The 15813-nt window shown below is 39.9% G+C and overlaps 1 pseudogene; it reads left to right on the top strand.

The window, feature by feature from the left end:
- The first annotated feature begins 15176 nt into the window (after positions 1–15176).
- On the top strand, positions 15177–15576 carry LOC137224509 (non-histone chromosomal protein HMG-14 pseudogene; annotated as a pseudogene).
- Positions 15577–15813: the final 237 nt, after the last annotated feature.

The following is a 15813-nucleotide window of genomic DNA, read 5'->3' as shown; positions in this document are numbered from 1 at the left end:
GGAGCACAGGCTCCGGACGCGCAGGCTCAGCGGCCATGGCTCACGGGCCCAGCCGCTCCGCGGCATGTGGGATCTTCCCGGACCGGGGCACGAACCCACGTCCCCTGCATTGGCAGGCGGACTCTCAACCACTGCGCCACCAGGAAAGCCCCCATAATAATTTTAAAGGCAAAGTGCATGCTTTGAATTAACCAAAGCCCAAGATCATGTTCACCTTTGTCATTAAAACTGAGAGGACATTTTACAAAAGAGACATTTGTTGTAATGTCCAGCTAAGCCCAGTGTTTCATATTAATACCGTAAGTCTTCTCATTTTGATCAGCAATGTTAATTCATTTGCCCACATTCACACAGAAAGTAAGTGGTGGAGTTTGGGACTGCAGTATATTTGATTCCAAAGGCTATTCTTTAACTTCTGTGCTGTTCTGCCAAAGTGACATTAGCAGAGCTGACAAAGTACAGATACAAACATAATCTATCCCCTAACACTTAACTCTCATAACATAATGTTTTAGAGTTAAATGTGGTTGTGTAATGAGAGATAGTAATACCTTTGTGAACTGAAGTTCATCCAAAGTGATTCTCATGGTTTTACATGCTAGAGTTCATAGGCTGGAGTTGTATGCAGCCGGCAGCCCTTAAGTTGTGTAGTAATTGGAAATGTGTTGATTTTTCTGAACTAAGACATCATGGTATTCACAACTTCAAAACCAATTTCAATGGGTTGGTCATAATTACAAACCTAGGTACAATTTAGGGAGTCCCTCCTTTACTATAAATGGTACCCTTCCTGTTTCACTTCTTATGAGCAAATAGGGGCTTTCTCTTAAAGGTTTCCTGCTCTTTTCATCTCCGAAGGTGCCCTTTAATCCAGAGAGCAAACTTATCTACACATGACTTCAGTTTTAAACATTGCCTATTTACTCCTAACACTATTTCTTACTCTTCTAAAACATAATGAAATGAAATACAATTGAAAGAGAAAATAAACTAAACTGCACAGTGAGAGGTGAAGTGCCCCTTCATCACTCTTAGGGATGATTTCTCTGACCAAGGTGACTGTCTGTGGGCCACAGAATAGGGGCTCTTGATTCCAGCTAGCAGGCTATGCTGTCAGTTATTTCTTCTGGACTTTCTAGTACCTGTATTCAAGTCAGTGAGATGAAAGTGTTTCACTTAAACAAATAGAAGAGTGGCATCACCATGGCAACCAGAAACACGAGCTTTTTAAGATGGAAAAAGTGAGTCAGGGAAGGAGAGGTATTATTATTTATTTTACATTAAATAAAATGCATGCAAGTTTAATAGTTGAAAATAGCCTAGTGTATTAAAAAGAGGTAATAGAATAGCCTGCCTCTCTCAACCTACTCTCACACTTTACCTGCTCTCCATTATTGTGAGCAAAATCCGAATCATCCAGCGGAAGAATTCAGCTTCCTTTCATCAGGAATTCCAAACGGTACCTATTATTCAGGTCACTTATTAAAAATCTGATAGAGTTCATTTGGAAAATAAATGGGCGTACACCCTACATCTTCAGAAAAGAGAAATTGAGAGTAAGAGCATGAGACTCTCAGTGGAGTTCTTAAAAATCCAATTCTGAATCTTACACAGCTCACACATCAGTCAACATGTGGCTCTCAGCAGCTTTGCTGGAGAATGGAAGAAGGAATTTAAATATGCCAGCAGAGTTGGTAGGTTAGTCTGAACACCTTAGTGGCTGGATTTCAACCCCTTTCAACTTGGTTTTAAACCAATCCAGATGTGCAATCCAAATGTGCATATTTGCACATTTCCCACTCCTGTGTCTTTCATCTTTCTTTCTCCTTCAAAATTTGTATAAAATAATGTACCATAAGGACCAACTGTATATATTTAATGGATTTGCAACACGTTTCTTGAAATCTGGAGGCTTGAAAGGGTTTCACTGTTTCATCCTATAATACAGATATTTAGAAAAAAGCTCAATATTCATATTGTTCAGAATGTCATTATTGTTATTGTCCTGGAGAAACTAAAGGTAAAACTAGAAGCACTAGTGAGAAAATTACTGACTTCTGCTTTTCCTCTAAAATAGAGTTGTGCGACTACCTCTGCATGAGACAAGGACCCCGCTGCCTTAGTGACAGAACAGGGGATGAGAAATGAGGGGATCATTTCCTCTCATTTGTTCTTTGGCATTCTGTAGATACTGTTTTCTGGTACCACCAAAATTTCTAAATGAGGGGGTCTGAAGCAGATTTCACAGAAACCGTCTCCACCTGCTGATTTGGGGAGCGGCGTAGTGTTGGCCTGAAACAAAGACTGAAAAAGAAATTGGCTGGCAATTCAACATTCCCATGTTTTATTTTGTTCACGTGAAATAAGCCTTGCTATTTCCAAATAACGTTTTCAGTTTAACACCCCCCCCCCCAACCCCGCAACCAGGAAGTGTAAGCAGATTCCTCTAACAACCTTAAGTACGCAACTTGGCACTCGCTACAAAAACTTCAGTCAGGTAAGCATTGCCTATAGTGGAAATGTAAGTGGAAGAAAAAATAATAAATGCTGGCAAACTCATTCCTGGTCAGAATTAGGGCAAGGAACTTTGCTGACATGAGAACTTGCCCCTCAGCCGTTTTGGATGTACCATCATGAAGCACCCTAAGGAAAGATTTGATGCGTTTTGTTAGTTCCATGAAAACAGCAATGGACGAGGAATTAGGACACCCAGCTTCTCATCTCCATTTCACCACGCTTTGCTCTGTCAATGTGGGACAGTAACATCTTTCAAAGCAGGGAGAATATCAGGGCTTCCAAGAATTTGAGAAATTATTTATTTTGGGGTTGCTCATTGTGTCTTTTAGAAGAATTACATGAGGTGTTAGTTACTAGAAGATTAATATGCAAAAAAAGTTCTAGGGTAAATCACTTTGGGAAATGCTAAAGACCCAAAGTTAAAAAAGGATCTTACTATAAGGATTCTCAGAGCCTTTTATATGGTATATATTGTGACTCTCCAGAAGGTAATTAAATAGTCCCTTTTCCACAACCATATTTGACTACACACACATTTATTTATTAAGAACACTGAAAAGACCACATATCTAAGAACATAATTTGAGAAGACTGATGCCACCCAAACTTTTTACCTCATCAGGAAGACTAAGACCCAGAGGCTTAAATGATAGTAACTGAATGACAAAGACAACACACATGACTACAGCCCTGCTTTCCTGACCCCCAGCTTAGGAATTCTGTCTACTATACCAGGCTGTCCTACACTTTCTGCAACTGTAAAATGGGGAAAATTATTATTTTTTCTGACTCCTTGACAAAGATTCTATGAAAATCAAATGAGTAAAAGCATGTGAAATGTTCTCCTATGTGGACTTCCCTGGTGGTGCAGTGGTTAAGAATCTGCCTGCCAATGCTGGGGACATGGGTTCGAGCTCTGGTCCAGGAAGATCCCACATGCTGCGGAGCAAGCCTGTGTGCCACAACTACTGAGCCCACGCGCCGTAACTACTAAAGCCCGTGCACCTAGACCCTGAGCTCTGCAACAAGAGAAGCCACCGCAGTGAGAAGCCCATGCACCGCAATGAAGAGTAGCCCCCACTCACCTCAACTAGAGAAAGCCCGTGCAGAAACAAAGACCCGATACAGCCAAAAATAAAATAAATTTATAGAAAAAGAAAAAGTTCTCCTATGTGAATCAGTATGTGAAAAACACTAATATTTCACATTAGTACGTGAAGTATGCACAAGTATGTGAATTAGTTACCATAATATAAATACATGCTTTAAAAATTGGTGGCTGTTATTACACTTTTGAAAAACTAGTTATTGATATAAGTCACTTATTCTGGAAGCTCCACACATGCTTCGTGAGAGCGAGGTGTAGTTTCTCCTTCACCTACGTGATTTTCACTGAAAAAGAGGTCTCTAGGGCCCTAGGAGAAACATAGGATACCCAGGACCCTTCTAAAATTTTTTAAAAAATTATTTTCTCATATATTCGCTTCCCAGATTATGAGAAACTCTTAGTTTTTGGCTTTGTTTTTCAATTTTATGGGCATTGTAACTAAACAGAACCTGAAGCTAAGAATAAAAGGCTCTGAGTACCTCCATTCTGAGTCAAGTCATTTCCACACAAAGGCTGCTGAAAGGTGCTATTTCAGCTGAACCAGCAGTACAACCCCTTTTCCCTATGGTAAAGAAGTTTAAAGTTAAACATAAACTTACTACATGATCTACCTATTTTTTATCCTAGATATTCACCCAGGAGAAAAAAAAAAGCATATGTCCATACAAATACTTATACATGAATGTGCATATCAACTTTCTTTGTAATAGCTCCGAACTGGAAATAATCCAGATGTCCATCAATAGATGAGTGGATCAGCAATATGTGGTATATCTGTACAGTAGAATAGTACTCAGCAATAAAAAGGAATGGACTATCGATATATTAAAAAACAGAGATGACTCTCAAAGCAATTATATTGAGTGAAAGAAGCCAGACAAAAGAGTACATGCTGTATGATTCCATTTATATAAAATTCTAGAAAATTCAGATTATAGGAACAAAAAGTAGACCAGTGGTTGCCTAGAGACAGGAGGAAGCAGAGAGCGCAGGAAGAGGGGAATTCTAAGAAGGCATGAGGAAACATTTGGGGGTAATGAATATGGTCATTAATTTGACTGCTATGGTTTCACAGGTGTGTACACATATCAAAAACTTTATCAAACTGTAGACTTTAATTGCAGTTTGCTGTATATTGATTATATAAAAACTATTTTAAAGAAAAGTTAAAAAAAACAAAAAAAAAACCCTAAACTTTGTTTACAATACTGGGAAGCCCACTTGAAATCGAGCAGGATCCTGTGGGGCCCTTCTGGATACAACAGCCTTTCCTTATCCCCCGTTTTGTAGGAAAAAGGCTTCAGCCTCCTAGACCTTCCCTGAGTTCCACAGGGCAGATTCAAAGTTACTAACTAGGGGAGAGAGGGAATGCAAAAATAAAGGAAAGGCAGTCAAGAAGCAACAGTGCAGTGATGGGGCAGGGCCCTGGTTCCTCCTCAAAGGATAAACATAACAGTCTGATATGTATCTCTGAGTCCTACTATAGGAACAAAGGCTCCCACCCAGGTGGAGGATGGTAACTTCATGCTGAGCATAAGCACATGGACTCCTGACTGGTCAGGACTGGAAGGAGATGCTTACTGAGATTGCTGGAACACCACCCTGTTACCTCACCACCAACCAATCAGAAGAAAGTTACATACCTGCAGCCCTACCCCAAACTTTGCCTTTAAAAACACTTCCCTGAAACCCATCTAGGAGTTCAGCTCTTTTGAGCATGAGATGCCCATTCTCCTTGCTTGGCCCTGCAATAAACTTTTCTCTGCTCCGAACTCCAGTGTTTTGGTTTGTTTGGCCTCATCTGCCTCTACATCGGGGACACGAACTTGGGTTCGACAACACATCATGGAAACAAATGATACTTTTTTTGAATTATAAATCTTGAATGGGTCTCCTCCCTCACAACAGACGGCCCACATGACTTCCAGTAACACATCCACAGTTTGCCTTTCAGAAAATCCCCGGAGCATGAGAACCCCTCATTCTCCCCTGCTCTAGAGGACACAGTGTCTATAGAACAGAATTGATTTTCTCTTTTTAAATGGTATCTCTATGAATTACCACAGTGTGTACATAAAGCCAGATCTCTTGGCAATTAGTTCTCTGGTGTGCTCCCAGCTCTAACCTTTCTTCCTGTGAAATTGCATTGGTGCTCAAATGCTTTAAAGCTGCTGTGTCCAGGAATATTTTTGCCAGTAGCATCTGAGCATAAAAGAGCTTCTAGTGGTCAAAGGAAGGACTCAGAGATATGTTTTCTTGCTAAGTGACATAGTTACTGAGCATTATTAGATTTCAGAAATTCTGCTGAAGGTGCTTGTTTTCCACATTTACATGATATTCTCAGTGTGGGAGAAACAACAAGCCAGAAATTTTGCATTATTAAGTTCAGAACATATTTGTATTCATATTACTTGTGGTATGGTTTTAAATGAAATGAATACTTTTAATGAAGCAACTTTAAATTAAGGCACAAGGGCTTCCCTGGTGGTGCAGTCGTTAAGAATCCGCCTGCCAATGCAGGGGACATGGGTTTGAGCCCTGGTCCGGGAAGATCCCAAATGCGGGGGAGCAACTAAGTCTGTGTGCCACAACTACTGAGCCTGCACTCGAGCCTGTGAGCCACAACTACTGAAGCCCGTGCACCTACAGCCCGTGGTCTGCAACAAGAGAAGCCACCGCAATGAGAAGCCTGCACACCGCAACGAAAAGTAGCCCCTGCTCACCGCAACTAGAGAGAGCCCGCGCAGCAACGAAGACCCAATGCAGACAAAAATAAATAAATTCATTAAAATTAATTAATTAATTAAGGCACAAGATTACTTTTTACTACTGTTCCTATTCTGCTGGATAGAAGACCACACTTGAAGATAAACGTTAACTCTCACAAAATCTCTTAAAGGAGGAGAGTGTAGGAAGAAAAAGGAAAGTCCCAAAAAAGTCAATGTTGAAGTGAAAGGCTCATGGATCAGGGGTCTGAAGAACTGAGTTTGAGCCTTAGTTTTGCCATTAATTAACTGAAACCTTGGGCAATTGAGTTATCCTCATTGGGACATGGATTCCTCACTTGTTGAATAGAAGATTATACCAAATGTTTCAAAGATGCTTTTCAGCTCTTCACTAAAAATCAGTACCTTCCTTGTGGCATAAAATGGGACAGGGAGAAAAGTCACCCTGTCTTTAACTGTAGGTCCCTTTTAGTTATACCACTGTAGAAGTCTGTAAGTTTTCCTCTACTTAGAGCGACAGGAAGTATCCTCTCTAACTTATGTTTCTAGAGTAAGGTGCTTACGCCATTTAGTACCATGCATTAGAAATTATTTATACAAATATTTCTTTATGTTGTCACAAATATAATTCTCCTGTTAATAAACACTCTGGCAATACCTAATTCCGTGTAGTACCTAATTCTGCCCCTTAGTTATAGCTGCAGTGATTCAGGACAAGCATCCACATTGCACTGACAAGATGAAGTTTATTTACTGTAGGAATAGTAAAATAAATACGATAAACTTCTATTAAACAACATTAGCTCAGCAGATGCTTTCATTAGATGATTTTAAGTTTGAAACAGTATCATTGTCTTGGCAATTTGGAAACAGTGGATGACACGTCAATGCCTGGAGCTTAGAATTAATTTTTTCTCCCCTGTGGTATGTGGTGTTTGTATGTGTGTGCTGCAGAGAATCTAAAAGATTTATACAGTCTAGCCTTTTTTTATTCCTATGACCCATTATAATGTAAAATGTCTTTATTTTCAGTGCCATATTATTTAGTTTTGGCCATTAGTGTTACAGATATAATTTCTTTTTTCTCAATGGAATAGTAAAAACATTTCTCTGCATACCATGACTAACATAAAATTAGAGAAAATGCTAGAAAAGTGATCATAGATTGTCCTGAAGTGACAGCCAGGAAATATTCATCCCAAAAGTGTTATAACAGCCATCAGAAGGCAATGAAAGAATTTTAGTGGACACTCATAATTGACCATTTCGTCCTAAGAATCTCTAAGGTAATAATCACTAGGTTTTTCAGAATCTTTCTCTCTCTCAATCTCTTTCTCCATTTCCCCCTCCCTTCCTTTCTTCCTTCTTTCCTTCCTTCCTTCCTTTTTCTTATTGTTAGTCTTAGGAAATCTTTAAAAATTTCAATTCTATATGATTATTTTCTAGAACTGCACATATAAGAATTTGCTGTACAAAGGAATTTGAAACAGTGCCCCAGTTTTCCCCTCAGGTGGTCTGTGCTCTCCTGTTGGCCCTCAGTTTCTTTCTGGCATTGTTACTTATTGAGCCGGTATGTTGGGCCTTGGCAAACCCTGCCTTTTGTTTATTGTTTAAACAAACTTTCTTTAACAGCAGCACATGTAAAACAAGACTTCAGAATTTAATTTATTCCAGTGTAATGAGGCCGCCAAGAAGAGATCAAGGTAAAAGTCAACCTTCCTATTTTTAAAACTGAGCCCATAACAGCTTGGCTTGCTCTCCAATCTTCTCTGAAGCCTCCTCCCTCTGGTAGACATCTTCCACTCCATCCAGACTAAACCACTCATAGCGCCCATCAAATACCTCTTTCCTCCATGCCTTTGTACGTGCACATGTCCTGCGCCCATCAAATGCCTCTTTCCTCCATGCCTTTGTACATGCACATCTCCTGTTTGGAATGCCATTCTCCTCTCCCAGGTAGCTCTAACTTGTCCTCCAAGACTTGATTTAAGGCTTCCCCTCTGGGAAGTCTAAGTCCTTCCCCAAAACCCACCACCAGCTCCAGCCAGGAAAGGATGTGTGGGCTTGCTCTCTGTTCCCATTTTATAGCTAAGAAAATCGCAGTCCTTCTCTCCCTGAATTACAGTTATCTCTGAATATCTGTATCTTCCAGACAGTGATCTTCTTTATACCTGGGATTGTTTGTTCACTGTCTCGTCTCCAGATCTAGCCACACATTTGATCCTTAGTAGTCACCCAGTCAGTTTTAGATGAATGAATAAATAAATGAATGATCTACCTAATGAATGCAGAGTTTTAACCTGGAGTAGAGGATTCTAAGGGCACATGAGAGGGGTCTAGATATCCTGAGGTACTGGCATTGTCATAATAATAGCTAATCTTTATTTATTGCTTAATGAGTGCCATGTTATGTTTCAAGTTTTTTATGTGGATCATATAAATTACTCCTGGCCAAAACCCAATATGGTAGTACTATTACTAGCCTCATTTTGCACATGGAAAATCTGAGGCACAGAGAAGTTAGGTAAACCTCACAGACTTGGGCAGCAGAACAGGGTGAAGCCAGGTTTCAAGCCAGAGGTTTGACCCCAGAGCCCACACTCTTAACTACTAGTACAAGGTATCTGTCTATGCTGCTACTGTAGAAGAAGGAAGAAACTATTATCAGCATCTGAGCACAAAGCTGACATATATTGTTAACTCAGTAACTGTCTCTATGATGATTTGCTCTGAGTGACCCAAAGGCTGGAATTCTGTTGAATGGTCTTAGCTATTAACTCAACAGAAAAAAATAATTTTTTTAACAATTAGAGCTATCCAGCAATGGAATAGGCTAGCTCTGAAGCCACTCATCTGTAAAAATATTTAAGCAGAGACCGGGCTACTACTAAGTGGGGGATTTCAGATCTGGAATTCATACATATCAGAAGGATTAGGCACTGCACTGGTAAGTTGTCCGCATTGCTGCCACTGGAGTTATGCTTTGGTCAAGCCATACACGCAGAGATACAGTGACTATTGTATAGAACTTGGCCAAATGAGGTCAGTGAACTCTTTCAAAACTAAGACACCATTCAGGCCCAACTCAAGAATTTTCTAACAGTAGAGATGGACGTAAAGCACTGTGGAAAGCAGGTGGAGTAAAAGGATAGAAGACATATCTGCCTCATTGTCAAGTGACAGTGTCTGTATCATTTAATTTTTCAGAGCCTCAGTTTCTTCAGCTATTGGATGGGGGTAATAATCGCTCTCTTACTTTCAAAATGTGGGGATCAAAGAAAATTTTTGAAAGTGGGAGAATGTGATATAAATATAAATTGTCATGACGGAGATCTGAAAGAGATGTAAAGTTATGAGGCAACTATAAGTTAAAGTCAGGTATATACACACATCTGCCTATAATTACCACCAGCTCTCTTAAAAATTTTCCAGCATGATTCAGGTATCTTTGTCAAAAATGTTGCCCTCTCATGGCCTGAATACATTGGTTTACCTCATATGAACTGGTACCTCTTCCTGGATGATATTTTCTGTGTCTTAGCCCTTATACCATAAATACAGTATATAAGCAGCCCTGACTATTTAAAATTCTTAAGTTGCTGAGGTCAGAGGCACCTTAGGAATTTTAAGGTTGGTAGCTGGAGAATCATCCTCTTTCTCTTTGCTGTATAGATAGCATCCACTGAACATGCACAGTAACTGCTTTTGTTTGATAGTTATACCTGCAGGAGCATCTGCATGTGCAGATCTGGACTGTGGTTTAATCTCAGGGGCAGGCAGCCTTGGTCAAAGGAAGAAAAATTCTGATCCTCCGGTTACAGAATTGCCCTTGGTGAAAAGCACACTATACACCAATCAGACAAATTGTCAAATGATTTGTAATGGAATTAAAGAACAAAGTAGCGCCAGAATACATGAAAAGGGATAAAGGAAGAAGTGAAATAAGAAGATAGAGAAACTCAAGGAGAAAGAAGACAACAGAATGAGAACAGTAAAACAAACAAACAAACAAAACAACCCATAAAGAGATGCAGAAAAGAACAAGTCTTTGGTACCTGTTTTACTGGTCCGTGGAAGGGGTCCCCTGAACCCTGCTGTTCTCTCGAGTTTCAGAGATGGATTAGCAAAATATAAAGTGAGCATAAAGTTGCTAACTGTGTGGGTACAGAGTCACCTTGGACCTCATCAGCATTGCTAAACATCACCCGTAACCTTTCCATTATCACTGAGGGTCTGCTCTGCACCAGGCCCAACTGCTCCAATAATTTCAATTACTTTCCCCGACAAATTTTATGTTTCATGTATTTTAGTGGCCTGATAATTATGATTTCTCTCATTTCTCGCTATCGAGCTTAATGGGTTCCAGCAAGAGTGTACAGTTTCAGAAATGAAGTTCCACTTGAATTCACAAGTTATTATCTACTTTCATTAATGGAATTGGAAAAAAGAGAGTGGAAAAGAGATAAAGAATGAGGAAGAAGGAAAAGATGAGTGAGCAGGAACAGGGGGAAAAAAGAAAACAAACAGCCAGGATCAAAGAAAAAGAAAATCAGCCATATGTGAAAGGAAAAGTCAGGCTGAGTATACAGAGAAAGTAGAAAGGAAAGTACGCAGACAAACTTTTTAAAAAAATATGAAAAGCACCAAACAGATTACTTCCATTATTAGGCACATGACTAATAAGGCAGCATAGGGTGTTGGAAAATTCTCAGGCTTTGTAGCTAGACCACAATGGGTTTGAGGAAACTGGTTCTTTTGTTTACTAGCTCTGTGGTCAAAAGCATGTTACTTGACCTTGCTGAGATTCATCTGTCTTCTTCTCTGTATGGATAAGAACATTGACTCTATGGACTAATTCCCTTTCCTCTTTCTTAATCCCTCTTCCATGTGTCTGTGTGAGTGTGTGTATCAAATTTTAATGGAATGACGATTATGTACAAGAAACTGTGCTGGTGCAGGGAGATGGGCTTTCTGAGAGGCTGCAGAGCTGAAGGCGGAGATATATGTAGAGCTTAGGTGACCTGGGCACTGACAAAACTCTCCTCCCACATGGGAGGCTATGATTCAGCTCCCGCTGTCTGGCGTAAGAGATGGAAATGTCCAAATCTGAAGACACTCTCATCAGTGGAAGCCCTAGTAAAAAAGATTATTTGCATCAGTTCTACGTGATGATTATGTAAGCCCCAGGAGGAAAGGATTGTAACGCAGTAAGGCATCAAGGGTTCGGATCCATTAAGACTTTGTGTCACCGGCAGCTGTGTGAATTCTGATTTGGGGCCAAATAACTGGTAACATACTCCGACCTTATAGTTGGGTTATGCATGTCATCTCTTACAACCAACATTTAATCCATCTGAAGAGGTATAGCTGGGAAAAGTAGGAGATAGAAAAATGAAGAAGACATAACTCTTGACTTCAAGAAGCTAATAATGCAGTAGGGGACATAGAATAAATACACAAATAAGTGTAACAGAACATGAATATGATAAGTCGTATAAAGTGTCACATTGGATCATACAGGTTTGAGAAGGAAAATGTTATATATTTTATAAAAGATTATCTTTTAATAAAAGCCCAAGTTTTAAGCCAAAGGAATGAAACTCTAGTTTTACAATTTTAAGCATCAATGAACTACTTGGGAAAATAAAGGAGGATTACAGAGTACTTTCCTATTTCCATGAAAATACATCACATAGATGGCAACGACTGAGTCCTGTACTGCAGGCACTCGATGGGATAAAATGAGAAAATTTAGAAAGAAATTCCCCCCCAAAAATTGGAATTAAAACATTTTAAAGATAACAAAAAGCAGCTGTAGTGAAAAATTAAAAACAAACAACCATAAAACCCCCTACCATATATGGAAATAGCTGAAGTGATGATTCATATAAAATGCCTCTACTATGTATTCTGCAACTGAAAAGGTTAACGGTTTTCTCTAATAATCCTAATAGAGGCCACTGAATGATGGCTTATCTTCTTCAGTTCCATTAAAATGAAGTAAAAGTGGATGCTCTTAATGTGGACTGAAAGAAAAGAACTAATTAACCTGACAATGTGCTCCTCTTTCACCAGGTACCTTTCTGCAAAGGCAACTAAAACTAAAGACAACTGGACATTTTTTAAGGTTATCTATACTTTTCTGTGAATACATTAAAAAAAATTGTCTGGGAGGTATCTGGTCAATATTGATTGACACAGTCCTATATCAGCTTTTGCTTACAGAAAAAGCATACACCCACTGGGGAACCGTGAGCCTACCTGCCCCACTCCAGGAACAGTGTGTGGCACGTGAGATACAAAGACAAGTGAGGAAATCTTTCTCTCAAAGCACCAGTACTTTATTTGGAGAAACAAACACATACAAAAATAATTACAGCCTCTGAGAGAGGCAAGTGCAAAGGACTATGATCGCTGGTGGGGGAGAGGTGACAACTAAGAGAGTGGCAGGAGGGTGGAAGCTTCATGAATATGTCAAATTTCAACCTGGCCTTCAGGAATCCCAGGAGCTTGCCTGGTGGTGAAAGGAAAGGAAGGGGTTCGTTCACACGTCAAGAAGGGTCTACACAAGTCCCTGTTTGCAAGGGTCATTAGGGATTCAGGCAGGTGCTGTTTGTCCTACAACCTGCTTATTGACTATGTCCAAGTTACAACTTGCCTAAGATAATGTTAGTGGTCCACAGAGGGCTTTGGCAGTAATTAAAAAAAAAAAAAAAAATCAAAACGAGTGCCACCTCTAGGGATTTAGCTTCTTTGGGTCACAAGTCTGTTGTATCTCAGCAGGATCACATTGGGCCCAAATGAAGAGATTTGACATTGTCCTTCTAGTCTCATTATCTTTGACAAGGGCCTTCCTTGCCTCAGTTAATCATGACAGAGAATGTGAGAATATAGATGGTGAATTGAGGGGACATAAGGGAACCCGGGCTTCCTGTGCTCGAAATCACCAGCCAATGCATTGCAGCTTCTTATGGAGGCTGGGGCCCAAAAACTCAATTAGCAACCACGAATCCAGAACCTCAGAGGCAGGTCTCAGGTTCCCTGGACTTATTTGAGCTACTAAGCATCCTGCTTTGGTTTCTATCATGTCAACTTACTTTCCTCATCCAAGGGTCAGCTAGAATAATAATACACACAGAAATCTTGAAAAGTCAAATCTTATATTTTAATTCACAGATTCCATGGCCTATTAAAATGACTCCTAATATACTTTGAAGAATAAAACCTTCCTTACCTTTCCACCTCTAGAGTTCAGAACATTAACAAAGAATTTCTTTCCTCCTACTTTGTGGAAGTTACTCTGTGTTTCTTGAACCATGTCAATTTTGGAAAATCTCTACCTATTCATATCTCTGAGTATGAACAATGTGAAAAATCCCATGTTGGCTAGAAATTTTTTCTTTCTTTCTTTTTTTCTTTTAAAGACCATGGAACCAGTGGCTTCCTGGGAGTAAGTATAATTTTTGAAATAAAATATGGGCTAAAGTGGTCTTTTAACCTTTAGAGTTAGATCTTCAATGTTCTTCGTATCTTGGTATCATCCTCAAAGTTTTGTGGATATTTTTAATAAGCATCTGTTGAAAATAAGGTCCAAGAGGGAGGGGATATATGTATACATCTGACTGATTCACTTCATTGTGCAGCAGAAACTAACACAACATTGTAAAGCAATTATACTCCAATTAAAAAAAAAAAGCTAATGGAAATAGGAGTGATGGAGCAGAAGGACAAAAGGTGTAAAAGATGTTCTATAAAAGGTTGGTGGGATTTATATGCCCCCATTATCTACCCCAGCCCATGGTCCTGATCCTAATTGTGCCAGTAAATTATTTAGCAATATGATTTGTCATGTGAAATAATATTTGGATCACTTATTAAAGACCCATTTTATGTCAGACGGCTTACATAATCTAAGTCTAATTTTTGCAAACATACTTATAATTGAGAAAACCATTTCAGCAAGCTCAAGAGACTTACCTAGGGTTACAGATTCAAGTTAATGCGGAGAGAGGATTTGAACGTATGTAATCCGAATCCCAAACCAAGTGTTTTCCCCTTTTCTGCTAAACCCTATTTATAAGACTTGTGATGGTCAGAAGAATGCAGAGTCCATCTATTTCTTCCAGCTAAGTAGCTCTGGTCAGGTTGCCTAACCATTTTTTTTTTCCCATAAAGATACACATTTTTTAAAGAAACATTAAAATACCATTTCTATCTTCTGACTTTAAAGGGGGGGTCTTAATAATATCTGTGTTGTAAAAGAAGGAGGAACAGACCTGCCTGAAAGTGGTTGAGCTGTAAGGAGGGATACTGAACTGGGGGAGAGGATTCTGTTGCAGGAGAAGTTTGGAAACGAAGTCTGAGTCAGAGATGTCTCTACCACACTTGCTGTCCGACAGAAATACGACGCAAGCCACACGCTTAGGTTTAAATATCCTAACAATCATGTTTAAAAATGTAAAAATAAACAGGTGGTTTTAATTTTAAGAAGATACGCAATCCAGTGTATCTAAAGGATTACCGTTTTAAGATATAATCAACACAAAACATTCACGATCTGTTTTACATTCTTTTTGTATATGAAGTTTTTAAAACGTCTAGTATATGCCTTACACTTGGAGCACATCTTTATTTAGAAAGCCTCGTTTCACGTGCTCTAAAGCAACCTGTGGTCAGAGCTGACCACACTGCACAGCAGAGTTCTGGTAGCTTAAGAAGAAAGAGAAGGTGATCAAAAGGAATTTACATGCGGGTCCCAGCGGCTCGGGCGGCGGGAGCAGAGGAAGCGGCCAGGCAGCCCAGCTTCGAGAAGGCTCTGCGCCCGCAGGCACCCGGCCCGCGCCCGCCCCGCTGCCACGATGCCCAAGAGGAAGGTCAGCTACGCCGAGGGGGCGGCGAAGGAGGAGCCCAAGAGGAGGTCGGCGAGGTTGTCAGCTAAACCGGCTCCTGCAAAAGTGGAAACGAAGCCAAAAAAGGCGGCAGGAAAGGATAAATCTTCCGACAAAAAAGTGCAAACAGCAGGGAAAAGGGGAGCAAAGGGAAAACAGGCTGAAGTGGCTAACCAAGAGACTAAAGAAGACTTACCTGCAGAAAATGGAGAGACTAAAAATGAGGAGAGCCCAGCTTCTGATGAAGCAGGAGGGAAAGAAGCCAAGTCTGATTAATATCACACACCTGGTCCTATCAGGGGTCCCTGTCTCCCTCCTTGTACAATCCAGAGGAATATTTTTATCAACTCTTTTGTAAATGCAGGTTTTTTAGTAGCTCTAGAAACATTCTTAAAAAGGAGGGAGTCCCACCTCGTCCCATTTTTTAAGTGTAAACACTCTTTTTTAAGAGGTGAAATCATTTGCTGGTTGTTTATTTTTTGGTACAATCAGAAAATAGTGGGATATTGAATATGGGAGGCTTTGATTGTCTTGGGTGTCAGCTTAACATTACACAGATGGGGGGTAGCTTTTA

Source organism: Pseudorca crassidens, chromosome 5, assembly GCF_039906515.1.
Source record: "Pseudorca crassidens isolate mPseCra1 chromosome 5, mPseCra1.hap1, whole genome shotgun sequence".
Taxonomy (NCBI): Eukaryota; Metazoa; Chordata; class Mammalia; order Artiodactyla; family Delphinidae; genus Pseudorca; species Pseudorca crassidens.
Note: the sequence above shows the minus strand (reverse complement) of the source record. Positions and strands in the feature narration are given on the sequence as shown.